General features: G+C 45.9%; 1 long non-coding RNA gene across 1 annotated transcript; it reads right to left on the reverse strand.

Moving 5' to 3' along the window:
* Nucleotides 1-14,171: 14,171 nt before the first annotated feature.
* On the reverse strand, nucleotides 14,172-27,054 carry LOC138282765 (uncharacterized). Its single transcript, XR_011201000.1, has 3 exons — nucleotides 27,004-27,054; nucleotides 16,467-16,526; nucleotides 14,172-15,299 (listed from the first exon to the last, which is right to left on the reverse strand). It is a non-coding gene; the product is annotated as an uncharacterized lncRNA (long non-coding RNA).
* Between the last annotated feature and the right edge of the window lie 924 nt (nucleotides 27,055-27,978).

A 27,978-nucleotide genomic window follows, 5' to 3' on the forward strand; every position in this document is an offset into this window, starting at 1 on the left:
AGCCACCTTTTTAACCACAACACAAGCAACTATGGCCTTCTTTCACCCTATTTGGGCCTCCTTAGTAAGGTGCAGCTTGATTTTAGTGCCACAGTGTCCATAGGACCCATTCTGATCATTTAACCGGTATTGACGTTTTAAGCCATAACTGCTCTTCTTTGCAACTAATCAGGTCTAAAATGGAGCTTTTGTTGTGAGCAAGTTTGAGTACTGTTTTAAATTATTTTCCAGTTGGAAACTGTGAGCATAGCTTGGCTACTGAGAGCTGCCCACCCAGTCAATATTGAAAATTTCGAATCAGTAGCAAACAGGTTTTTGGAGAGTATATATGTTCCATAGATTCCTCTGGAAAGTTATTGTTTTTTTCTGGGACCATGGTATAACATGTTTAATGAATTAGTGATAATCAATTCCTTTTCTATTCTCCCAGCCATTGTGAAGGAACGATCATCCTTGAGGAAGCTTGTTATCAATTTTTAAGAAGCTTTATGTAGCTGCTCAGTAAACTCTCTATGATGTCTTAGGTTTTGAAACAGAAGGATGTCTCTTATTTCAATTTGGTGTGTTGTGGCAGATCTGTAGTTATTTGATATTTAATACTCATGAACACTGCGGATGGAGCATTTGGTTGGATACTGTTTTTCAGAATTCTGATACATTTTATGCTGTTTCCTTACCTCCTGATTTTCTGGATCATAGCCTGTTTCATCTGCAATTATATAGCCAACTGATACGTACAATAACATTTTGTCTGTAGTCTGAGCCTCATTACCACTAGAATTCCAGTTTTTCTAAAGCAAAATTACATCTTCCTAGACCCATCTCAGCTATAGATCGGCCTATAAAATAGTATAGCAACAGATTGTGGGCAAGATTAACAGTGTGGCAGAGGTCAGGAATTTGCCAGTGTAGATCCTCAGAATCATAAGCCGTAGAAAAAGTATAAGAAGCATATATGGGAAGCTAACCAAACGAGGAAGAGGAAGAATGGGTTTTTTTTTTTTTAGAAGTCAAGCACAGTGAAACATGTAAATTGTGGGTTTATGTAAACTCTGTGTACAAAACCAGAATGTAAAGTGCAGGAAATAATGTACAAACCGATATATGGTAAAGCTATGTTTAAACTCTATATTGTCAACGCATTGATAAAGTTTAACGAGCCACTTTATTCAAATATCTAAATTCTAGCCAATTAATCAGACATGCAATGGTGCACAGTAAAATCTGTAATTATGTGCATCAGGAAATCGAAATCGGATGGCATACCGGGATTAATTGACCTCCCAGCTTCTTTGCATAAATCAGACAAGACACACCACAACTTTCTCAATGTTAATAAAATAAATACGCCACACCAGGAACATCAGATATGTATGCCTGTTTTGTAGAATTTAACAGACAGATTTATACTTTTTGATGCAAAACTGGGCTAATGCAGTTTTCCGTCAAAATTTTAGCGCTTGCTAGTGCCATTCCTTAACGCCACCCGTGCATCAAATACTGGGTGGTGCTAAGAATAGGTTAGAGTCATCTTTCTTGATGCTAACCATTGCACCATGTCATAAGGCAAAATTACATTAACGCAGGAAAAATGACTCTAATCCAGTTTACGACATGGAAAAACATCCCAAAACGGATATGTGCCATTTTTCTCCACAGTAGCGTCAAAAAGTGATGCAAAAGGAGCAAACAGTGCAAAGGAGCCCCAAAATGGATCCCGGAAGCCAGGAGAGACCCCAGGGAGACCCAGACAACCAGGACCCAGCCAGGAGGACACAGACAAGACCCAGGGGAGAGACAAGAAAAAGAGCAAGTGTCGCTTCAGCGCAGAGGAGCATGAAATTCTGGTGAGAGATGTGACGGAGCACCAGCATCAACTCTTCATCACCGCTGGAGGAGAGAGGCAATTTGGCAACAGATTGTGGACAAGATTAACAGTGTGGCAGAGGTCAGGAAAACTGTCACTAAGTGCAAGAAACGCTGGCATGACTGCAAGCGCAGGACAAAGGAAAAAATGGCAAGGAAGAGGAAGGCAGCAATGCAGACCAGAGGTGGGAGTCCTGCACCGCAAGAGGACTTGGACGAGATGGAGGAGGTGGTTGCAGCCATTATCCCCGAGGAAGTTGTCACTGGTATTGCAGGACAGCGCAGACTACCAGGAAACAACACATATGCAGGGTAAGTTGCATGGGGTACCAAAATGCCTAAATGTCAAGTGCAAGAACGGGGAGGCCCATCTCTACTACACAATGCATGTCAGCCCTGCAAACCAGGGAGTGGAAAGGGCAAAGGGGCAGGGCACTGGACTCCGGCACTGCCCATGCCAGTTGCATGGGCTGTGCAGGTGCATCCAGGGGCACAGTGCAACACAACACCAACAACCTGTGCATGGGGGTACACCGCCATGCCAAGGCTGCTGGAAATGCTGAAGCAGACCAGAAGGGTAGGGTAGAACATAAAACTGGTCTGGTGTCACAGGAGAGCTGGTATTGTCAGAATGTAAACTAGAGGACAATGCCCAGTCTCAGGCCATTGGCTCAAGCTGCATTCACCATTAACAACAGTTGCCACTACTACCTGTGCTGTGTGCGCTGGTCAATTAGGGAAATGGCAGTTAGGCGTCCATGGCACAAACACACTCGAAATGAGGGTTTAGTATGACTACGTGACCAATCCCTATCCAAATGCAACTCCTGTCAACTGCTCATGTCCATAGACTCAATAACCATCAGGCACTGTCACATACATTTTTTTTTTTAAATCTGTTTATTAAGCAAGATATAGAAACGGTCAATGCAATACAGTTGTTTCAAAGGAGTATGCGGCTTCTTAGCTCATATAGCTTCGTAGACAACAAGAAGCTTTTAATGATGTGCATCGAGTAGAAAAAGAGAGCAAAAAAGTAACAAAGAAGAGACAAGAAAAGAAGAAAAAAAAGAAAAAAGGAACTATACATTATATAACTGTGATCACTCTGGTTGTATCTTTTTGCATGTGTGCATAATGGCGTTTGAACATTAGAATTGTCGTTGGGTTGCCTGGGGGGGTGAAGGTGCACAGTTGATGTGGGTACAGGTTTTATATAAAGGTGCATGTTCTTTGAGTGGGCCTGGCATATGCAAGTTCGTTTGGGGGAGTTTATGGCCATGCTGTCTTGGGGAATCTAGCTAGTTCTTTAGGTTATGTGACCATTGGATGTTCTAATGTGGGCGCTATTAGTGAAGGAAATGTAAGGAGTCATGGGGGGAACATGTTGTCTCTAGTTTCTATTTTAACCACGAAGCTATCCCATATTTTGACTCCTTCTTGTGGCTGGCCCATCTGTTGTACTTGTTTCAGTGTGTGGGCTTCTGCTTGTGTACAGTTGTATAGGTTGCGCAGCCAGGTTATGTAAGGAGGGGTTTGGGGCGCCTTCCAATGTATAGCGATCAAGCGTTTCTGCGCTACAAATGCCAAATCTTTGAATTTGTGTTGGTGCTTATCACCTTTGGTGCGGTGGCGGATTCCTAGGAGACATGATTCTGGGGAGGGGGTGAGTGCATGATCAGCAACTTCTAAAGTAGTTTCTGTGATTCTCTGCCAGCTTGCATTTATTGATAGAAATTGGCAGTGGATGCTGCACATCTAGGACATTCCGATTTGGCATTAGGGTAAATTCTGTTGATGCGTGCAGGGGATAAGTACGTCTGATAAATATAGTTGAATTGAGTGTTAATATTTTAATATTTTATTAATTAATATTTTTTTATAAAGCGCGCTACTCACCCGTGCGGGTCTCAAGGCGCTAGGGGGAAGGGGTTACTGCTGCTCGAAGAGCCAGGTCTTGAGGAGTCTCCGGAATACGGAGTCGTCCTGGGTGGTCCTGAGGCAGGTGGGGAGGGTATTCCAAGTCTTGGCCGCCAGGTAGGAGAAGGACCTCCCACCAGCTGTGAAGCGGCGGATGCGAGGGACGGCGGCGAGAGCGAGGCTGGTGGAGCGGAGAAGACGGGTGGGGGCGTAGAAGCTGAGGCGTCGGTTGAGGTATTCTGGTCCCTTGTTGTGGAGGGCTTTGTGTGCGTGGGTGAGAAGTCGGAAGGTGATCCTTTTGCTGACGGGGAGCCAATGCAGGTGTCTCAGGTGGACGGAGATGTGGCTGTTGCGGGGTATGTCGAGGATGAGGCAGGCGGAGGCGTTTTGACTATGTTGCAGACGTTTCTGGAGTTTTGCGGTGGTCCCAGCATAAAGGGTATTGCCGTAGTCCAGGCGGCTAGTGACGAGGGCGTGGGTCACGGTCTTTCTGGTGTCGGCGGGGATCCAGCGGAAGATCTTACGGAGCATGCGGAGGGTGAGGAAGCAGGAGGAGGACACGGCGTTGACTTGTTTGGTCATGGTGAGAAGAGGGTCCAAGATGAAGCCGAGGTTGCGAGCGTGGTCTGAGGGGGTCGGTGCGGTGCCAAGGGCCGTGGGCCACCAGGAGTCATCCCATGCGGTTGGGGTGTTGCCGAGGATGAGGACTTCCGCTTTGTCTGAGTTCAGTTTCAGACGGCTGAGCCTCATCCAATCTGCGACGTCCTTCATACCATCTTGCAGGTTGGTCTTTGCGCTGGCGGGGTCCTTGGTGAGGGAGAGTATAAGTTGAGTGCCGTCGGCGTAGGAGGTGATGATGATGCTGTGCTTGCGTACGATGCCGGCGAGGGCCTCATGTAGACATTGAAGAGTGTCGGGCTGAGCGAGGATCCTTGAGGGACGCCGCAGATGATCTCGGTGGGGTCTGAGCGAAAAGGTGGGAGGTAGACTCTTTGAGAGCGGTTGGAGAGGAAGGAGGCGATCCAGTCCAGGGCCTGGCCTTGGATCCCAGTGGAGCGGAGGCGGGTTATTAGGGTGCGGTGACAGACGGTGTCGAAGGCAGCCGAGAGGTCGAGGAGGATGAGGGCGACTGTTTCACCGTTGCCCATCACGGTTCTGATGTCGTCTGTGACTGAGATGAGGGCGGTTTCAGTGCTGTGGTTGGCTCGGAATCCGGATTGTGAGGGGTCGAGAAGGTTGTTGTCTTCAAGGAAGTTGGTAAGCTGCTTGTTGACGGTCTTCTCTATGACTTTGGCAGGGAAAGGGAGGAGCGAGATGGGGCGGAAGTTCTTCAGGTCGCTTGGGTCAGCCGTAGGTTTCTTTAGTAGGGCGTTGACTTCGGCGTGTTTCCAGCTTTCGGGGAAGGTAGCAGACGAAAAAGAGGAGTTGATGATGGTCTGGAGGTGCGGGGCGATGATGTCGTCGGCTTTATTGAAGATGAAGTGTGGGCAGGGGTCCGAGGGGGCGCCGGAGTGGATTGAGTTCATGGTGGTTTTGGTTTCTTCTGTGTTGATGTGGGTCCAGGCGTTGAGGGTGATGGCTGGGGGTGTGGGTTCAGTGTTGGTCGGCTGGGTAACTCAGTCTGGTGTTTTGTGATACCGTTTTGACCGTGGCAAGAATGATTTCCCATGTTTTTGGGGAGATTGGATCAGCTAGTGCGGTGTCCCATCGAGATTTAGCTGGTGTTACGTCTACACGGGCATTTGCTGTTAGGGCTTTGTATATCCTTGAAATAGTACCCTTAGTGTTGCCTATTGTCAGGAGCGTTGTGAGCAACTCGGATTCGTCGGGTTCGTTATTACTATTGCCCCACAGGCTACGTAGCAGTTTGGTGATGGCCCCATACATTAAAAAAGCTCCGGTGTGCATTACTCCCAACGCCGCATGTTCCGCAAAAGTTTTCATATGGGAGTCAGAGTATAGGTCGCCCACATTTAGAGTTGTAGTTTCCCATATATCATGGTGTAGTGTTAAATTCTTTATTTTCGGGATCTGGGATAGGGGTATTGTAGGTGAGTATGGGGGAAGGTTGGACTTGCCCTGGACATATCTTTTCCAGCAAAATTTAGCAGCTTCCAATATTGGGGATCTATTGGGCGGGGAGGTGGAGCCCGCTAACAATGTTGTTAATATCATTTGCGATGTTGTGTATCCATTCATTGCTACACTTTCAGGGGACGTTGGGTTGTTGAACCATGAAGCTATCCACTGCAGTTGGGCCGCTGCATAGTATAGTTCCAGGTTTGGCATACCCAAATCACCTTCCGCTTGTGAGTGTTGTGCAATAGCCAGTGATACCCTTCGTCTATCTCTGCCCCATAGCAATTCAGTCCGAAGGGAATGCAGTTTATGAAAGAATGTGCGTGGTAATGTCAGCGGGAGGGCTGTGAAATAGTACAGGAAACGCAGTAGGATTAGCATTTTAGCTATTGCGGTACGGCCCATGGGGGATAGTGGGAGCGATGTCCAGAATGTCAGGGAGCTCCGGGTGGATCTAAGTAGACGGTCTAGATTGCCCTCCTTTAGGTCTTTCATAGAGTGATAGATCTGTACACCTAAATACTTAAAGGTTGGGGTAGCCCAGGGTAGCTGATATTGGGGTAAACTGCTGTGCTGTTCATTTGGTATGGGTATTAGGGGAAAGATACATGATTTGGACCAATTTATATGTAATTCCGAAACCCGTGCAAAGCTATCTAGTATTAGCATTATTTGTGTGATAGATGTTGTGTGTTGGCGTAGGTAGATTAGGGCATCGTCGGCGTATAGTGACACAATATGATGTTGGTCCGCTTCTGGTATGCCCCATTTGTGAGCGTCTTTACGGAGTCTGATTGCCAGTGGTTCCATTGCAATAGCAAATAATAGGGGGGACAGTGGGCAGCCTTGCCGGGTGCCCTCTGCCTCTGCCTATTGGAAGTTCTTCGGATATAATTTGACCTGTTTTGACTTGTGCTATGGGCTTGTGATATAACGTCCTAATCCAGTTTATGAAGCCACGCTAGAATCCAAATGCTTCTAATGTACGGTAGAGATACTCCCAGCTGAGTGTGTCAAAAGCTTTTTCTATGTCTAGGGACATGGCTACTGCTTCCGCCCGTTAGTGCCATGCATTAAGCAAATCAGTCTTCCAATATTTAAGAAGGTGCTTCTGCCTGGCATGAACCCTGATTGATCTGGGTGTATCAGCTCTGATAGGTAAGGGAGAAGTCTATTTGCTAGGATTTTCCCTAGGAGTTTACAATCAGAGTTAATAAGCGAGAAGGGTCTGTATGACCTGACGTCTAAGGGGTCATGGCCTGGTTTTGGGAGCACGGCTATTAGTGCTTCTCGCATGGAATCTGGGAGTTGCTTTCTGTTGTGTGCTTCATTAAACACCTCAAGAAGGGGTTGTAATAAACGGTTAGGGTATGATTTATAGTATTCCACTGGCAATCCGTCAGGGCCTGGGGCCTTGTTGCTTGCCATTTGCGAAAGAGCCGCTCGTAGCTCTTCTATTGTGATGGGGCCGTCTAGCATTTCTGAGATGCTTATTATGTGTGGGTTTTTGGGGATCATTGTTAATAGTGTAGAAAGCTGTTGTTTAGGAGGAGGATTAGAGGTTTGGTAAAGAGTACAATAGTACGTATGGAAGGCTGTGTTAATTTCGACTTGGGTGTTGACGACACGGCCTGTGTGAAGTTTAATCGCTCCTATAGGTGCTGTCTGCATTGGCTGACGGACCAACCAAGCTAATAATTTTCCTGATCTGTCGCCCTCTGCGTGTTGTCTCGTCTGTAGGTGTCTATAATCATGTTTGCATAGTCTGGTGTCTGTTTCTTTATAGTTTGCACGGAGATCACTCAGGGGGTCATTCTGACCCCGGCGGGCGGTGGTCGCTGGCGGCATTCCGACCTTCCCGCTGGGCCAGCGGGCGCTAACAATGTTAGCGCCCGCCGGCCCAGCGGGAAGGGGGCCTGCAACATTGAAGCCGGCTCCGAATGGAGCCGGCGGTGTTGCAGGTGTGCGACGCGTGCAGTTGCACCCGTCGCGCTTTTCACTGTCTGCTAGGGTCGGAATGACCCCCTCAGTGTTTGCAGTGAGGATGGGTTTATTGAGAGCTCAACCTCCGCCCTACACATTTTAATTTCTAATTCCTGTAGTTCTTTAGTGAGCACTTTTCTGACTCCTACTGTGGCCGCTAAACAGTGGCCACGGATCACAGCTTTATGGGCATCCCATTCAGTAGCACGTGTTGAGGCGGTATCTTTGTTTAACGTAAAATAATTTGATAAGCATTTGGATAACTCTGCTTTGAAGGGGGGGGGTCTGTGAGGGCTTCTGATTGTAAGCGCCAAGTTGGAATACGGGCATGTGTGCGTCCCCATGTTATTGTGACATGCAGTGGATTGTGATCCGAGATAGTGCGAGCTAGGTATTCTAATTTATTTATTTTATGAATTATGGCAGGCGTTGTGAATAGCATGTCTATTCTTGTGTGTATTTTATGTACTGATGAGTGGTAAGAGTATTCGCGATGCGTGGGATGTCCCGCCCTCCATATTTCTTTCAAGCAATTATTTGCAGCCCATTCTACTAGGTCGGCAGTTGTGCGCCTGGCTGGTGCAGTGATCAGTGGGGGGATTGATCGATCCATGTGTATGTCTAGCACCGAGTTAAAATCCCCACCCCATATACCAGGCTCAGATGGATCTCTGAGTTTGCTGTTGTTGAGTGTCCATAAAAATTTGCATTGGCCTGTGTTCAGGGTGTATAGAGCAACTATTGCTAATGGATGACCATCTAGTTCCCCCTCCATTATCACATACCTTCCGTTTGGATCAATCTGCGTGCGGGACATTATGAACGGGACCCCTGGTGCTATCCATATCCCCACCCCTCTGGCGTAGGATGAAAAAATGGTGCCATATATTTGGCCCCGCCATTTTGCGCGCAGGTTTTCTAGCAAGGCCCCGTTGAGGTGAGTCCCTTGCAGCATGGCTATTTGTATCCGGTGTTGCTTAAGGTACGCATGAATTTGTTTACGTATAGCTGCCATGCCCCTGATGTTCCATGTGATTATTTTATATTGTGGAGTGTTTAAGTTATGTTGGTGTGCCATGTTATGTGTGTTGTTTTGCTAAGTTAGGGGGATGTATTGTCCGTGTGTTGTGCCCTACCCAGCATTCCCAATTGTGCTTTATGATTAGGATGTTACCAACTTCAGCAACGAGTACGACATTTGTGTTGTAGGATTGTTTACCACGCCTATTGCTACAATCATGGGTTACGATATGTGCCATGAGTGAATGACATCTAATAAAATTTAAAACAACAACTATATATAACTGTAACTATGCATACAACACAGCTGAAATAAAGCCTGTGTCTGCCTTCTTAAAGAATCTGTCCATGTAGAGTGGGGGGTGCTGTGGGTAAATGTATCCAAGTCGACGAGCTTCTCGGCCCGCTCTGCTCCCAGTACTGGTGCGTCCCCTCGGGCACCCCCGGAGGCTGCGGGTCCGGGCCTGGCAATTCTCTGCCTCCTTGCTAGTCATCAGGCTAGGTGGGTTTTTTACACTGTGAGGAAAACTGTTCCTGACTGTAAAGTTATTCTGGACCTTCCTGTTTAGCAAATGTCATCTGCCATGCGTGGGGTCAGGCTAGGGCCGCGGTTGGAGTCTGTGGAATCATATTGTGTTGCAAGGTCTGGCTCGCCTTCGTTTTGGATGGACTGGAACGTTGGGGACGTGTTGATGAAGCGTGTTGTGGCCTGTAGTAATGAAGAGCGTTCTGCTTGGGATTGTTCAGGTGAAGGTTTAACATCCTGTTTCCTTCGAGACTTGCGCCTAGACTTAGGTGATGACCATTTTTCCACTGTGTTTCCCAAATTTGTTTGATCGGCCAGGCCTTTAGCGTGTAACCAAGTCCAGACGTCCTCAGGAGTATTGAAGAAGAGAGTGCGATTGTCACTTTGGAAACGCAATTTTGCAGGGAACAGAAGGGCATATTTTATGTTATGTTCACACTTTCTTTCCTTGACCTTAAAAAAGGAGTTGCATTTCTTCTGCACTTCCACAGTGAAATCTGGGTAGGCCGTGATCTCTGCATTTTCGAAGCTTACAGGGCCTGATTTTCGGAACAGTTGCAGGATAAGGTCTCTATCACGGAAGTTAAGGAGTCTTGCGATAAGCGACGGGGCTGGGCTCCTGGAGGAGGGGTTCTTCCAGGAACTCTATGTGCTCTTTCCACTGAAAAAAATTTGGGAATATTATTTTGTAGTATTATGTTCGTAAGCCACTGTTCAATAAATAGTTCTGCGCTGGGTTATTCTGCCCGTTGTGGAAATCCCACAAATCGGACAGTGTTCCGGCGTGATCTGCCTTCAGCGTCCTCGGCTCTGCGCTTCAGGACTTCGACTTTCGTTGTTACTGTCGTTAGTTGTTGGTGAAGGTCATTTATCGATGGCGTTAACCGTGCCGTTTCTTCTTCAATCGTTGTTACTCTTTCCGCCAATGCTTTTTGGTCCGTGCGTAGAAGGTTAACATCTTCCGTGATCGCTCCAATTTTTGCCTCTAATGTAGATTTGGTATCTAGGATGGCTTGTAGTATTTTCTCGAATTGCGTAGTGTGCGACTGTAGGGTTGCTTCTGGAGTGCCTGGTGTGTGACCGAGGACTCCGGTGGCGGATTAGGCTCGTTTGATTCCATGTTGCTTGGTGGCGCTCGTGGGGTCTTTGGTTTGCCCATTAATGGAGTGAGTATAGTTTGATTTGTTGCAAGTAAATTGGCGCTGCACTTATAGGTCGGTCCGAGAGCAGTATTAATGTTTTTCTGGTTCCGTTACATTCAGGTTTACTTCAGAAATGGTGGTCTGGCCTATCCCTCGTAGAATTTTTGATGCTGTTGAATGTTGCACACACGGTGTACTTTTATTTTGTAGCGAGCGGTAGTTGTTGGAAGCTGCTTAATGTGGGCAGCCGCAGTACGCTGTATGGTGCCCTAACGGAGAGCCCGTTGCTGTGTGACAATTAGTGCGTCTTCTAGGCACTTGTGTGGTGTCTGATATACATTGTGGGGCCCTGGGGTCCGATCAATACCGCCGAAAGGGCTCGCAGTTGTACTCCACGAAGTGTAGGTTATTTACAAGTGTTGAATATTTGGTGCGTAGATTAATGTGGACAGCTACGGTGCGTTATGTGGTGTCCTTACAGACACCGCGCTGTTGCGGGATAGTTATTGCGTCTTCTAGTCACCTGTGTGGTGTCTGATGCGCTTTGGGGGGCCATGCGGCCCGGTCAATGCTGCCGATAGGGCACGCAGTTATGGTACGCAGAGTGAAGAACTTTTACAAGCGGTTAATATTTGATGCGTAGCTCGGGCCTCTCTTGCCTGCCTCTATGTCAGCACTACGCCGCTGCTACCAACCATGGGCCGGGTGCGCCGTTCGCTAGGCCAGGCCCGTGTGTATTGGCTGGTCGGGGACAGGTCCGCCATGTTAGGCCGCCATAGCCTGACCGGGAGGCCTCCGAGGTCTCTCCTCGCCATCTCTGGGAGCTCTCACCTGTCTCTTGGATCCTGCGCTGCCGCTTCTGCCTCCTCGCTAGATCCCTTAGCCCGCACGCGGGTTCTGTCCTCGTTTCAGCTCCACCTCCGTCCGGGGTGCTGGGGCCACGTAGTCCGGCTCCTCGCGTGGCCACGCAGCCCGTCTTAGCGATTGCCCACTGCGCCTGTCTCCGCAGTCACAACACTGCTTCTCAGGGGCATCCAGGGTGTGTTTCAGAGCCGCCGGAAGGTTCCAATGGCAGCACGTTCGGCGCCTACCGTTTTTTAAATAACGCAGGCGTCTTGTGAAGGATTTTTATTCGGGCTGAGAGTGGAGCTGTGTTTTATGCGACCCCTCTGGCCGCCATGTTGGCCATGCCCCCAGGCACTGTCACATACATAATGATATACACAGCAGTAATCTCATACCCATGCTGTCCATTCCTGGGTTTACCCCTGTGCCTGTGTTACAATAGCTGAAATGCCACCATGCAACATTTCAGGTGTCATAGTGCTAAGACAACTGCATTGAGGGGGAGGACATATGTGTGTAGGAAGGCAAACACACCTGCACAGTCACAAGAGGAAATGGACCTGGCAGAGTTCCATCCGTGCAATGCAATGTAGCCCACATACGCAAACATCAACATGAGAAACTGCCAATCGTAACACCTGTATTGTCTCATGGAAATGTCATACATAGTGTGGTGCTAGGTATCAGCACTGCATAGGCATATGTAAAAAATGTTAGAATGGGACAGGGTTATATTGTAATGTGTGGTGCTGTGGCATCAGCACACCAACAATCAGTGCAAGGACTCACCATGCAAATGGAAGCAGAGGGAGGATTGATGAGGACAAGATGGTGGCAAGCCACAATTTGAACAGAACACACACCTAGAATATGTGACGCAGACAATTGCCCAAACTGCCCACACTACATGCGACATGCAGGTGGGTCATAGGGCCGAGAGACTGCAAACATTAATGACAGGAACAGTGCATGGGAACCAACATGACAATGTACCACCAATAGGAAGTCAGTGACATCACATTACAATTGGCACAACACAGACACACTAATTATGCAATATCTCATTGCAGAGGATGATGACTGTCCTGTGCATCTGCCTGTCCTGGACTACCCTGATGACCTGGATGACCAGCTGACAACCATCAGCCAGGAAACCCACCAAGATGTCCTGGGACCCCTCCAGACACCACCTCCAGTTGCAAGGAGGAGCATACATGTACCAGCCATCCCAGAGGACCCACCCACCACCCCAATAGTACGACCTGCCAGCTAAAACACAGCTGAGGACTCTGATGACACAGGGACCATCTTTGAGAGGACAGTAGTAGGAGTACAGAGGGAGCTGGGCAAGGAGGTGCAGGTGGGGATGCAAACTACGGCAGCCAGCCTTGAGGGGATGCGCATGTGCATGATAACGTCTGCTGAACAGACAGTAGCCAAACAAGTCACAAATCCCTACTGCATGGTGTGAGGGACCGAACCACTGCTGTGAGGGAGGTGCCACAACACCTGCCCTCCCAATCTTGCTGCAGCATGCATGACAACAAGCTGGACTCCATGCACCGGGAACTGGCCTCCCTCAGGGCAGACATGGCTGCCTACCACAGGGATGCTGCTGCCATACTCAATAATCAGCAGCTCCTCCTTGCTGTAGTTATGCCATATGTAGTTCTACAGATGGCAGCTGTCGGGAATGTGGTGTCCACTTTTCCAACCACTGAGGTGTGTGTTGCCCCCTCAAACCCACCAGCACCACCATCAAGGGCAGAGGAGACGACACACACATCAGAGGATGAAGATGTGTAACAGATCATCTTCACCCGTAGGAGTACCCGGTAGGACCAGCCCATGCCACAGGGGCACTGACTTTCCTTTGTCATGTGCTTGACAACATGCCAGTGTTGCTACAGTTGGTTACATGCACTCTTCACCGACACACTGTTAACCTTTCCACTATGGACTGCAATTGTCTCTAACTACTCCATTGGCAATTCATGTTCCCCGCACTGAAAAACACTTCACCTCAGCATGTCCAATGACATGTCCCTCAACCTTGCACTTGTGTTGCATCACAATAGAATGCTTTACACTAATGGGGTCAAAGACCTGGACTATGTAAACATTGCACTACACAACTTTAAAATAAACAGCACCTACACACCCACTTTGTCTCAGTGTAATGTGCCATCTACTTTGCTGGAGATTTGTGATGCATGTAACATGTCTATGTTCACAAAGTGTCAATACCAGAGTGTAGAAATAATGGGGCAGATATCAACGTACAAGGGACCTGATTTTTACTTTTGTTTGCTGCATTTGCATCATTTTTGACGCAAAAGCGGTGCAAATATCATTGTCTTTCATAAGTTTGCCCTGCTTTTGTGCCAAAAAATGACTCAAATGCAGCACAAAAAAAGTATAAATCAGCGCCAAAGTATCAACAGGATGAAAGTCAATGCTGCCCACATTCCCTACAAGCACGTAATTGTGTATGTGACATTTGCTTTAAAACATATATGTGTCACCCACAACATACAGCAGTAATGACTGTGTAAGAGTGTTTGGCCAATAACGTCAACTGGGAGTACAAGTAAAATATATTGGCGTGAAATTTGTATACTTGACCTCATCTGAAATTGACACCACTCAGTTTAGCAATTTTGACATGAACTTCAGGCTGCAGGCAGACGTCCCACAGTGCCCAACATCACGACACAGAATCAAAACAATTACAGCTTAAAAAGCACACCGACCTGTACAATACATGGGAACCACAGTCACGTTGATTAGTGGGTACAATGGATAGCATATTCATTGAGGTTTAGATTTGTTGAAGCTGCCAATGTGACAGCTCAGTTGGAAGTGGGAATTACCATGTCAAGAGAGGGGTGTGGATGCAGGACGGAATTCACAAGCCAACAGACACTTGGCACTGTACACTCATGCAAAGACCCTGAGCCCCAAGCATATGACACATGCAGGAATGTAGTACCTAAATCTTTAATAACTACGTATGAAACAGAACTTAAAACTATGTAACACACATATACTAAACTAGTCTATCCTAACTATACATTACCCACAACTGGCCCTAACTACCCTATGCTAAGCTTACTTACCACATTTAACAACACACTCTAAACATTTGCCCCCATCCCCTTTATTTGACGAGACACATGAAGGACAACATATACTAACCTAAACATATACTACCTAATACTAAACAAATATATATTTTTTAGTATTTTATTTTATTTTTTTTAAATACACAAAAGCCCCAACATAAACCCACAACCACCCACCCACAAACTAACATGTAATAATATGAGCCCCCCCCAACCTAGTTATCGTTTCTAAACAACTACCCTACTCTAACCTATCACTAAACCCCTTTAACCCACTACAAAACCGTATGAGGAATGAGGAGGGAGGGGACTGATTTAGGGGCGAGGGGAGGCACGAGTTCACAGGTTTGCCCTCCTCAGTGTCTTTTTAATTGCCTTCAGCCTCAGTGTATTTTAGACCACATCCTTCTGTATTGTGTCAAGCTTTTTTAACACCTTCTTCATGTCCCTCTGGAGATCAGCAATTGTGGCCATGTCCATTGCAGCAGGTGTGGTGGTCTGTGTTGCAGAGGTTGATGGTGCAGCAGGCATGGTGGTTCAGAGATTGACGGTGCAGCAGGTGGGGCAGATGTGACGGTGGCCATTGTGGTACTGGGTGCAGTTGTGGTGGTGGCTACAACCTTTGTGGCCGATGCCTGTCCCCTTTGCTGAAAGCCCACCATTCTCCTGTGGCTCCCTCTCTCTGATAGCGTCATGCCATTCTTCGGTACCCAGACTCCACATCCAAGATGTGTCTGTATCTCACTGCCCGCTTCTGGAAAGCCCTGATCTCCACTACATCAATGTTGGTAGCTGTAAAAATGAGACAGGAAACCATCAGTGTCATCATTGTGTGATGCATGTACAGATGATAATCTAACACTCTGCCTCAATTTGCACATGCAGTCCAAATCACAGTCCATATGATACAATGTCCTTGATGAATGTAATGGCAATGCTGCCTACCCAGCATGTCTTTTACACCACATCAAAGCACAAGAGTTGGACCAAATAAAGTGATCTGTGCATTTATGTAGTGCAATGTGTCACAATGCAAAGGCAGCAACCACTTCACATGGGCTAGGCCGACTAATCTTTAAAATCTGAGTCAACTTCAAGGCTCCCAAGACCAGTGATTTGTAGATGTAATTGACAGGATGGTATGCAGTTGCTAATCATAAGGGGTCAGTGTAATATGGGACACATGCATGCTTAAATGAGATGACTGTCATCCACACTGTGACCATCACATCTACCTACATATTTGTTGTTCCCCTACCCCTGTGCCTCAGGGGGATGGGTATTCAATACATCATCACAACTGTCGAGGACAACCACAAAGGCATGTCCACTTGTACATGGATTTAGTGAGTGGAACACACGTGAGGAGGGATGCCACTTAGGAATAAGGTATCAATAGGTCATTTACATCTACATTCATGTGTCCAGTTGTGGACAACCATCAACACCTGATCAACACCCACATTGATGCCCGCACACATCTGGCCTTGACCTGCATGCATGCCTATTGTATACCACGTAAGTGTCACATAAATGGAGTACAACTTATGGGGCTAGATGCTGGGGGACAGTTACCCATACAGTCCTACATGTCCATTACAATACAGGGATACACAAGTTTGTGCATTAAAATTGATGCATCACTGTGTTATGAGAATAAGGGTATGACCCAGTGATAATATACTGATACTGGAGCACTTCCAAGTCACATGTGGGCCTACATGTGGCTAGTAATCACCTTGTTCACATGCTGCTTCCTATTGCGCAGCACAAGACTCACAAGATATGACTCTCTGCCTGTGAATACCTAACCCTTGCACGGAACCCTATGTCAACATCCAGTCAAGTAATATATCATGTCACGTGCCAGCTCATCATATCTTGCAATGAGTGCAACACACCAGAGACACTCACACAACAGCTGCAAGCACTACACAGGACAGACATTATCACACTTACTGGATACGTCTGGATCCTGAAATCGAGCCACTTCCCCAATGGTATAGGGGGCAGGTCCGCCTGTAAGACATTGAAAGGAAATATATGCTCAATGTCAGATCACTGTACAAACGTGTGGCCATATATCACAGTGTGTAACATTTTACATGAGTGAGCTGGTGTTGCTGCATGTAGACACTCCAACAGATGTACCACTGCAAACTCACCTTGACACTGACACTCCAGTGAGTGATAGACACACATGCACTGGGCCTAACAATCATGTGGTGCTAAACCTGACTACAAACATTTGTGGCTAATCCATTTCAGTTGTTACTCCATGTCATGATTTGTATTTCGGTGTCAATTTCAGTGGCACTTCCCTGGTGCACTGCAGTACTAGTGACTCAGGTATTGTGGCTTGTGCATCAAGGGACACTGAGTTACTGTGTAATAGACATGTAGCTCAATTTTCAGTCTGCAATTATAATGCATTCAGCGGTCCTTGACAGATGTGGCGCGGTTGTATGTAGGTAACAAATGCCCCATTGGCAGTGTCCCCTAAGCCGTGTATGCCCCCTTTGCCAACATAATGGCAGGGATCATGTGTTTGTAATGATGACAATGTAGCGCTAAACATGGATTGGCCACTTTGCTGTCCTGATACAGTGAAATGTGGTATGCTGACAGTGTCTTACCTCATCATCATTGACAGAATGCATGGGCACAGATGTTGTCATTGCACCTGAAATGTGTGACTAAGGGCCACATGTACGAAGATCAGGTTTTGTGAGTCACACATTGCAAGACTTAGCAACTCGCAATTTGCAAGTAGGATAATCTGAGGTCCAACACTGTCAATGACACTATTTGCAAATCACAAATGGGGTAGCAACTGACCTACCTCATGAATTTTAATGAGGTAGGTCTCATGTTGCAAACCCCTTGGGAATGGCAGCACTCACAGGGATGATGGCCTGCTGAGCTCAGCAGACCGCTATGTCTGTGACAGTTTTCAAATAGAGATGTATATTTATTTAAAAAATGCAGCCTTATTTCTTCAAGCATAAACAGAAAGCATGTCAAAAACCAATATTATAACTTTAAATATTTTTTTGAAGCAGATAGTGGTCCGTGGGACCACTGCCTGCTCTGAAACAATTTTTGGGCCTGCATTCAGAAAGGAGAAGGGAACCCATGGGGACCCCCCCCCTTTGCGAATGGGTTAAGACCAACATGAAACTGGTGGTAACTGCAATTGTTTAGTTACAGCATTCGTGGTGACCAAACAATCAATCAGCGGACTGCGACTCGCTAATAGGAAGGGAACGTCCCTTCCTAAATGCCACTAGCAAACCCTGTTTTGTAATTCGGTAATGGGATTGCAGAATGGCAAAATTCTGTATGTGCATTGGAATAAACATTTTTCTTGATGTAAAAACACATTCTGAAAACTAGTATGTTTGTGATAATTAAAAATAGCTTTGTACATGTGGCCCGAGTGATAGTCATACTTGACTCAACAATCCTCAGGACTGCATTGTTAACATGTTAGATGTATTAACATGTTAGACATGTGGACTACATCTCAGTACTGGGACACTAACAGTTTGTTCTGCTTGCATTCAACATGGCCACAAACATTGCATGCAGCACGTCAAGACATCTGCTACTGTCACTCAGGAGCATTCTACTGTACACATTTGTCAATGTGTTACCAACAGGGCCACCGATCACCACACACAAGTGGTCCAGTAGACCCTGCTCTCTGGCCACCAGGTCAGCCCAGTGATGCTTCAACTGGTGCTCATTCTTGCTCGTGTGGTATACTCTTTTGAGGTGGTAGATTACTTTGCCCCACCGCAGCCGCCTTGCCTCTTTGTAGTACCCCTGTATCACACGCCCACCCATCTTCAGCATCAATGGAAGGAACTGGCACACCAGTCACAAAAAGCTCCCAGGCTCCTTCTCCCCCATGTGGGTCAGCCTCGCCCTTCCCAAAATGTCCTCGTACAACAAAGCAAAACAGAAAAACTGTAAAAAATAAGGAAAATAAATGCAAAAAACGGAAACTTACATCCCAAACCTAACAAACCCAACTAACCCAAGTAATCTAACCCCCCAGACAGACACCCGACAGCACAAATACATTCCAAAAGACACTAACCTACACAAAAGCACATACACAGGCACAATAAACAAACAGAATACACAAAAGGCACAAGAGAGGCACCACAAGATACAATAAACACAATCCAGACACCAGCAACACCGAGACACAGCCACACAGTCAAGAAAAAGCACAGACTGTAAAGTGAAAGTACACCCACTGTACCATTCCTGTAAACAGGATTTCCTATTACATCACTTCCTTTCTCCTTTGCTGGCCGTTTTCTGTCATGCGTGGTTTTTAATTACGCATACGATGTTTGCGTGAATATTTTCGACGCACAACCTACATGTGTGCCAAAATATCATATATTACCTGTAGACATCAATTTCAATAGATATCTGCATGCGTGTGGTGTGCAGGCGGAAGTAACACTAAGGGCCCATGTATGGTTTATTTGCGTTTGCGTGATTTTTCTACGCATTTGCTTCAAATATTTGGACTCAAACTGTGATTGCATGATTTTCAAATATTTCACGTGCATGCACCCTGTATCAACATGAAGATAGGATGGTATGGCCTGCAGTGTGTGATATAGTGGTTGGCCACATGTACTAGAGCATGCAACTGTGTGATGTGTATGAATGATCTGTAACAACAATATGTGTGTTTCTGAAGTAACGCCATGCAATACATTAGACGTCATGCTCATGTATGAATGTGTTCCAAATGGGTATCTACATTTGATGTCAATCAGTGATCTACAACAGTCATGATATGTGATATGTGTTTGTAATATGTGTTGACTCATGTGATGTGTATAGTTGTTTGACTTTGGGGAAAAACAAAACTCAGGGATGATTGAGGATGGCTGATGAGTGCTATGTCGGACATGTTACCCCTCATATTTCATTAATTGTTGGTTACAACTTTATGGTGACTTGCGTGTGAACTACACATATGTTGGACATGTGTGCATGTTTGGTACATACTGTGTTTGAAACACTGTGACTTAATTCCACCCATAAAATGTTTGGTAGACGTCAGTTTGACTCATAAGAATTACCTATGTTACTTATGATGCTCTGGTGGACCTGCTGCCCTGGCTACATGTGTAAACATATTTTCAGATGGGCATTCCACAGAAGTGTCCAGATCAAGTGTGTGGGCAAGTGTACCCTGTGTCAGGATTGGGCTCCAAGGTGTTACGGTTTCAGGCAGGTCTAGTCAGGACTCTGTTAGGGGCACCTCTTGAGGTCACAGAATATCCCACAAGGAAGTAGAGTACCAACAAGGGGAAAGGCCAGTTATGGTAAGGCAGAGAAAACAGAAATATGAAGGCAGAGCAACCTTAGTGTGAACAAATATGGAATGGCTCAGTAATGGACAAACACGCAGGGCTTATCACTAAGATTGTACACAGGGTAGGGCTCAGAACTTTCCACAGCAACATGGAACGTCAGTGCCTCTGTGCAGATTAATCTTACAAATAGTCACCACACAAGCCCCATAGAAAGGAGGAGGCCGAAGTGTTTGTGTGTCTGGACCCTTAGGGCACAAACAAGGATTGTACTTACATACACAAGACTAGCTCTTGTGGGTCCGGCTGGAGACCCAGTGGCAATTCCTGGAATACAGCCATAGCACACTGTCACTGTTAGGCACTAATGACAACATGCAACACTAGACAAAGGATGGGGGCTAGATTTGCCTCTTGGAAACCAGGTGCCAACCCAAATACAAAGGAAACACTTCTAGACAGGTGAGGACTGATAGGACACTTACCAGACATGATAACCCAAGAGGAAACAGAAAAGCGAGGAAACCAACTAGGAGACAAAGCCATGCACTAGGAACAGGCTCAGGTTGATTCAACGGCTGGATCAGGTCTGGGAAACAGAAAGCAGGCTCTGGCAGGAATAAACATGAACAAGACTGGGAAACAGGGAGCAGACTCTGACTGGAACAAGCAGGAACAGGACTGTGTAAACAGAGAGCAGGGTCAGGCTGAATCAGGACTGTAACACAATCCAACAAAGGGTCTGGAACACAAAGGAATCGTACTCCAATGCCTGACAAGGAGCTTCAGGGAATGGCAGCTTATAAGTAGTTCCAGGCAGAAGCAAGGCCAGGGCAGAGTCACATGACTGTCCGGCACAAGAGAGGTCACAGGTGTGTGCAGCTTCAGTCTCTCACAAGTCCTGAAGGAGAGAATCCAGTATAGAGTATAAAGGGACAACCAGACTTTTCCCATAGGAAGCAATAGACATAAGATTACAGGTCTTACTGACTACCAGGCAGTGCATTATGGGACCTGAAGTCCATGCAAACTAATGCAATTCTTCTATAGCATGCCATATGGAAAAGGGAAGTAAACAGGAGTCAGAATGGGACTCTGGGTGAGTGTGAATGATGATTCCCAGGGTACAGATAGTCAGTTTACAGCGCCCCCTATAGATGGGAGGGCAGATACATAATGCATGGCAGTGGCAGGACTTATTTCCACGGATGGACTGCGCAGGGCATGTGTTGTGAACATTGCTTGTCATACCTGGGACACTCTTGCTATCCATTTTCAGACATGATGCCTCCCCTTGTCACGCAAGCTCCTTGCATAGACTGAAAATGTCACACTTACTAATGTCAGGGGTCTATCTATACACTCCTGAGTCCACTGATATTTCACATTCACTGCCTCATGTATGGGGCGCCTATTTACCTTATGATTGGAGATGTCATAGTTGTGTGTCATGTGCTACAGTAGACCATGTTGGCAATGTGGATATGTGTCATATACTGTGGTCCATTGATTCATATGTGAAATTCAAAAGTTGAGTACTTTTATATGTGTGTGGTGTCTGCTGTACAATCATACGCATCACATGTGGTGTTGCATCAGAAGTAGTCAGATTTGTCTTTGTAACATGCTCTATGAATTAATATTCACATTCCTAAAGAACATGTGATGGAGAAAGAAGAAACCAGTGCAGGATTGTGTGATCATGTAAGGTGTTTATTTAACAAGGTGTGTAGATTGACTATTGGCCACCACCACTGCCACATCACAGACCACCTGAAAAACCTGCACTGGCTCCCTGTCAACAAGAGAATCACCTTCAAACTCCTCACACAGGCTCACAAAACACTACACAACACCGGCACAGAATACCTCAACAGGGGACTCTCCTTCTACACCCCGACCCGGCATCTCCACTCTGCTGACCTCGCCCTCGCAACCGTCCCACGCATCCGCAGAACTACAACTGGCAGAAGATAATTCTCGCACCTCGCTGCCAAAACATGGAACACTCTTCCCACCCACCTGCGCCAGACCAAAGACCTCCTAACCTTCAGAAAACTTCTCAAGACCTGGCTGTTCGGGCAGTAACAGCACCTCCCACATGCTCCCCCTCCCCTCCTCAGAACCTTGAGACCCTCACGGGTGAGTAGGGTGCTTTACAAATCCCTGATTGATTGAAAACATTTTGTGCAATTAGCTGTCTGCGGTGCATTCCTGCAGCGTTGTTTTGCTGTTCCCCCTCATTTTCCCTGGCACCATCCTCCTCTTCCTCCTCACGCAGTTCTTGCTCTGGCTCATATAGAAGGATGTTCCTCCTCACACAAATGTTGTGCAGGATAGCACAGGTAGGTATGATTTTGCAAACAATGTGTGGGGCATATAGGAGGCTGCCTCCAGTGATGTCCAGGCACCTGAATCTGGACATCAGGATTCCAAAGGTCCTTTCAACAATGATCCGTGTCCTCCGATGTGCCTCATTATAGGCACGCTCTACTGCTATGCTTGGGTTGGGGAATGGGGTCATGATCCATGGCTGGATCCAGTAACCCTGATCTGCGGCAAAAGATAACAGGAGTGAGTATTTTGTTAGTGCTTGCAACAGGAATGTCATATAGCATGGCAGTTGATATCTTGTGTCGTCTGCGACTCATATGTGTTTGTGGTATTGTGTGAGATCCTGTGCTTCTATGAGGTTTTTTCTGCAGTGGGTTGTTTGACTTGACAACTTGTGTTCAGCTCATTGACCTGAGATTTGTTTCCAAACTGCTGGTCAGTATGTATGTACCATGCATTGTGTAGTGTCCAACATGTTTTAGTGTGCTTTCACCTGAGGGGACATGATACTTCCACACACACAATAGATTCCGAAGTGGTGGTAACATAGCTGCACTACATAGCCTGGACACCCCATCCAATTAGACATATGCCATTGCAGATGACATGCAACAGTGAGACCCTTTGATTTGGTTAGGTGACAATGCACAACACATCTCCATAAGTTGGCAGCACTGAGGTGTTCAGTATTGACAATGCACTATTGTCCCATGTGTGACTTGGTTCTAGGCAAACCTTTTTTGTTACCTCTGCCACTGGCTCATACACTACCAAACTTTCTCCAGGTAATCTGGCTAACTGCCTTGTAGAGGTGGATGTATCTGTGCAGAAAGAGCCATCTCCCTGTACATATGTTATTTTGATGGACAATTGGCTCTTTCAGTGTGTGCAGCAGTGTGCAGCTTGCATTAGTGGCACATCAATATGTGTTCCTAGCACAGTCCACTTCCTTATTGCTTCCTGGCAACGGTATCCCAGGAGTAATTTATGATGTTGGGAATGCCTCAGTATTTCTGTGTCACCTACATGTGAGTCAGCATCATCATGCTATGTGTCTCATGGTGTTAGACCTGCAGCAACACACATTGCACACCCCTTCCATGCTACATACTGCTTGGGAGGGTGTTGGATTGACTATGTGGCCTAATGTAATTGTAAATGGTTCATCTTCCAAGTTGTATTTCTAGTGCAGGCCATGTCATTGTCACTGTGTGATTTGCCATTGGTCCCTTATTGCTTTAGAGTGGCACCTAATGTTTTTGGCAGCCGTCATTTGTCCATAGGTCTGTACCCCATTGTGTCAGGGTGTACAACATAACTACCTGTGTCACACCTCAATGTCATCCTGCCCACGTGTCAATGTAGTGGTGTATGTTTTGTGTGTCCTATAGCGTTGTTGTGCTGTGTGTATATTGCTAGGTTTATGGACTTACCGACAAGAAGGCCAATGCCATATTGTTCATCCTGGAAGTGCTGATTGATTGTGCTGTGGTGGAATATAATGGAATCATGTACACTTCCAGGATACTTGGCCAAGATGTTGTTGAACAATTCCTAGTGGTCACCTATGGCCTGCACATTGATGGAAGGCGTGTGATTTCTGTTCCGCAATAGATGCTCTGTTGCTGCAGGTGGTACAATCAGGACAGGGGTGCAGTCAACTGCATCGAGCACATGGGGGAAGCCATGTATTTGGTAGAAGCCCTGTTTTATCTCCTGCTGCTTCTGCTGGGTGTTGGGGAAGCTGATGTGGTGGGGTGTGAGGGAGATTATGGCATCTAAGACCTTGGGCAGTAAGGCAGAGAGAATGAGGGCTGTGATACCCCAACGACCAGGGCACCCATTGTCTGGAAGGAGCCACTTGCCAACATATGCAGGACAGCTAGCAGCTTTGTCACCGATGGTATATTGTGTGGTGTCTGCAGGCTAGTTGTTATTTGTGGCTCAATTTGGCGCAGCAGCTGCTGTATGGCTTTCCAGTTCAGTCAATACCGCCGGATGATGTCCTGTTCCCTGAGGCCATGGAGGGTTGTCCTGTTCCTGAAGACCCTCTCCTGCCTTCTGCGTTGCCTTTGTGGGCCACATTGGGGTGGTAGTGGCTGCTGCTGTTGGTCTCGTGCTCAGCGTCATCTTGCAAGCTGCATCAGTAGCACCTACATGTTGTTCTGTTGGGCTGTGATGTTGCTTGTATGTGTTTTCCTTAAGTATTGGTGAGTTTGCCTCATTTTAACGCCTGCCCTTACCCAGGCATTACATTTTAACACGAATCGGGTTTAGGGTCATTTTTCGAGTCCGCCTCCCACCCGTGCGTCATTTTTGCCCTGTTGGATAAATATGGCGCTAAGGTGTTTGAGTCATTTTTTGGATGGGAACGCCTACCTTGCATCTCATTGACACAAGGCAGTTTCACGCATCCTTAAAATGACAATAACTCCATATTTTTGAGGCTAGATAAGTATAAAAATGTAGTTAAGTTTGCATTAAAACAAAATGACGCAAATCTGGTGCAAACAGAGTATAAATATACCCCTAAGACTCCCTTAAATAGCATTGAAGGAAAAAGACTCTGGTAAAGGCAGAACTCCTGGGGGATAGTGATCACTTTTCTTACAGCTATCCAGGACCCAGATAAAACTCGGTAATAACTTTATAAAACAATAAACACCAGTATCGCTAATATCAGCAAACATCTAGCCATTTAAATGCTTGTCCACCTAAGATTGGAGGAATACTGATACCAGTGTTGCTGTATACAGATGACAGTGATTTTTGACAATCAAAAAGGTACACTGTTCCTAAACAGAGAAAACAGGGCACAGGTGCTCAGGACACTTCTACATTTAGAAGCAAGAGCCCTCACACTTCCACTGGATGTCATGCTTCATCATAGGGCTAGCTCCTCGTCAGAGTGACGCTGCAATGTCTGATGGGCCCCACAAGGGAGCACTTTGCCGGAGATCTTGAAAAATATGTGCTGTGATAGTACCCAGTGGGGATAGAGTAAGTCTGCTATATGGAAGAGCAGGAATATAGAAGAATAAAATTGGCTCAAGAACCTCAACAAAAATTCCTTTTAATTGGTACTTCAGGGATCTTGGTCAGGATTAAAAATGCAAGGGAATGGAAAGGAAACAATGTACCACCACTCTTACAAACAAAAACAACGGGGACAGGGACACTCTCCATCTAGCTATAGTATCAGCTCAACATGTTTCGCGCCTAAAAAAAGTCTATCCGGATCAAGTAGCGCTTCATCAGGACCAAAACAATGAATTCCTAAGCTACAATACTAGTCCTTAATTGAATATAAAGGACAAAAAGCAACTTACATCACATGCTACACTACTGAAAACCTGAGTAGATGAAAACGTGTGAACAGAAAAATATGTAAGAAAAAACAATGTCATGTAAACTGTCAAAGTGCATTGCACACCTACCAGTGTTGTGCCAATCAGTGTGAAAGTGTTGCCATGCTGAATATGATCAAACTCCCAATAAAATTTTACCTTACCCTCCTAAATAAGAGACCGGGGGCCACATGTAACAAGACTTTTTGCATTAGCAAACGGTGCGAATGCCCGTTTGCAAATGCAAAAGTGCCTTTCAGAATGTATGAAAGGCATTGGCAATGCAATTTTAAGGAATCGCTAAAATAGCGATTCCTTAAAATTGCGAGCCCATTTAGAGAATCGCAAATTGCGATTCTCTAAATAAGAAATCGCAAATAAGAAATCGTCATTTGTAATTTCGTAAGCACATGTATGAAGCTTTTCCTTAATGTGAATTGGGCATTAAGGAATTGCAATTACCACCAAGTAGAACTTGGTGGTAACCATTTACAAATTTTTTTAATGCATTAAAAATGCATTTTTAAAATTGACATGTAACACACACATGCCCCTTTGGCATGTGTGCGCCTTACATGTCCTAAAATATTTTTGGGGGTACAGCACAGGGGGCCTTAGGCCCCTAGCAGCTTGTGGTTTTGCTTTTCCTAAACTGCGAATTCCAGTTAGAAATTCGCAATTTGGGAAATGCACAAAAATTACAAATATGGGCCTACAGGCCCATAGGTGCGAATAGGGTCTGTATCGCAATTTGCGATTTGGTAATAGCATTTGCGATTTTTAAGAAATAGCAATTCCCGAATCACAAATATGATACATACCATTTTGTGAAATAGCGATTAAAAACCGCTATTAATGATTTGCAAAACTGTAAGATGATACATTTAGCCCCAGGTTACTTGGGAATATGTGAGCCACTGCCTTGACGTCACTCACTAGAGGTCATAGAAAAATCAAAAGTCATATTAGAAAGAAAAACAGAGAAAGGCCCTAACACACATCCATCTATTTTCTCTAGAGTAATAATGTCTGAGTAAAACTATAAGGACAGTAGGCTCAGAAAAACATACAGCAAAATCTTCTAAAGAACGGACTCAAAAAGGTCCTATCAGTCATACATACTCGGAAAAACATGAAGCAAAATCTTATAAAGAATGGGCTCAGAGAGGGCCTATGAGTCGTACATACTCATTGATTATCAGAAAACAAGAAAAACAACTTGTATATATGTATAAGCAAAGTACAAAGCGCTTTACAAGTGTACAAGCATGTAAAGTGGGACACTCCGCATACATGGAAAAACTGAGTCACAGTCTGCGCAAACTTTGCGGTAAAAAGCGATTACTGTGCTGTCCGAAAGGAGTGGAAGGGCACGAGGAGCTGAGTCAAAAACACTAAGAACGGTGAAACATAAGAACTGAAGCTCAGAGGCAGCCGGTACAGCTCCGGGCATAGCAATATACTCACATTTTGAGAATCGTCCACCGCCTGGGACCTACCCGACGGCCGCAATCCCGGAAGTGACGGGATAGCTGCAGTTGTCAGGTAAAAAGGGCACGGCACCTGACGTAGACCAATCTGCTCATAGAATCGAGCGCTCATGCGTCATCGCGTTCGTAGGTATTCCCAAACGGGTGACCCTCTGTGTGCACTCTCTGTTAGAGGAAAACTGTCACTCCACAGTATATTTGAATAAGGCAACAGGCTGTTCTTTGCACAAGATGGACTGTTATAGAAGGAAAACAGTCACTGCAAGATGAACTAAAGTCAGATAACAGGCTCCAAAAACATGGGGAGTAAGTGAAGAAAACCTCATAAAAAGAGGGGATAAAAATGCATGAAATTAATATATAAATTCGACCTTTAGAGAAAGGACCGTTCAACAGTTGTATAAACAAAAATTGTTATTGCCAAAAACAACTGCAAAATGGCAATGCATTTATGTTTATAAAGAAATTTCGTAATTAAAAATTGAAAAACTCACCCATGGTATCTCATCGTTCAGCCCCTTTGCATGGGTCCCTAATTTGAACACCTATCGACAAATAGGCTCTTGGACCCGTTGGGTAAACTATCAGGGGCCTCCAGAACCACCCACCAAAAGTTGTTGGGATTAAGTTTGGTTTCTATGAAATGGACGCTCAATTTAGTTGTAGTGCGTCCACATCTAATATTACTGCGATGTTCATTAATTCTGACTTTAACCGGTCATGTGGTCATGCCTACATAACGTAGCTGACATGGACATGTGATCAAATAAATACAATTGTGAGTGTTGCAATTGGTGTGTTTGTGAAGGTGCCATTTACCTAAAGGCTCTAAGTCCAAAGATTCTACACGTGAGGTCAGACAACATACACTGCAGTTCCCACAAGGGTGGTGGTCTTGTACCGGTGGTAGTTGCCACAATGTTGTTTGTCTCGATTCTTGTGTCAAAGTCCT

This window comes from Pleurodeles waltl, chromosome 2_2 (assembly GCF_031143425.1).
Source record: "Pleurodeles waltl isolate 20211129_DDA chromosome 2_2, aPleWal1.hap1.20221129, whole genome shotgun sequence".
NCBI classification, from domain to species: Eukaryota; Metazoa; Chordata; class Amphibia; order Caudata; family Salamandridae; genus Pleurodeles; species Pleurodeles waltl.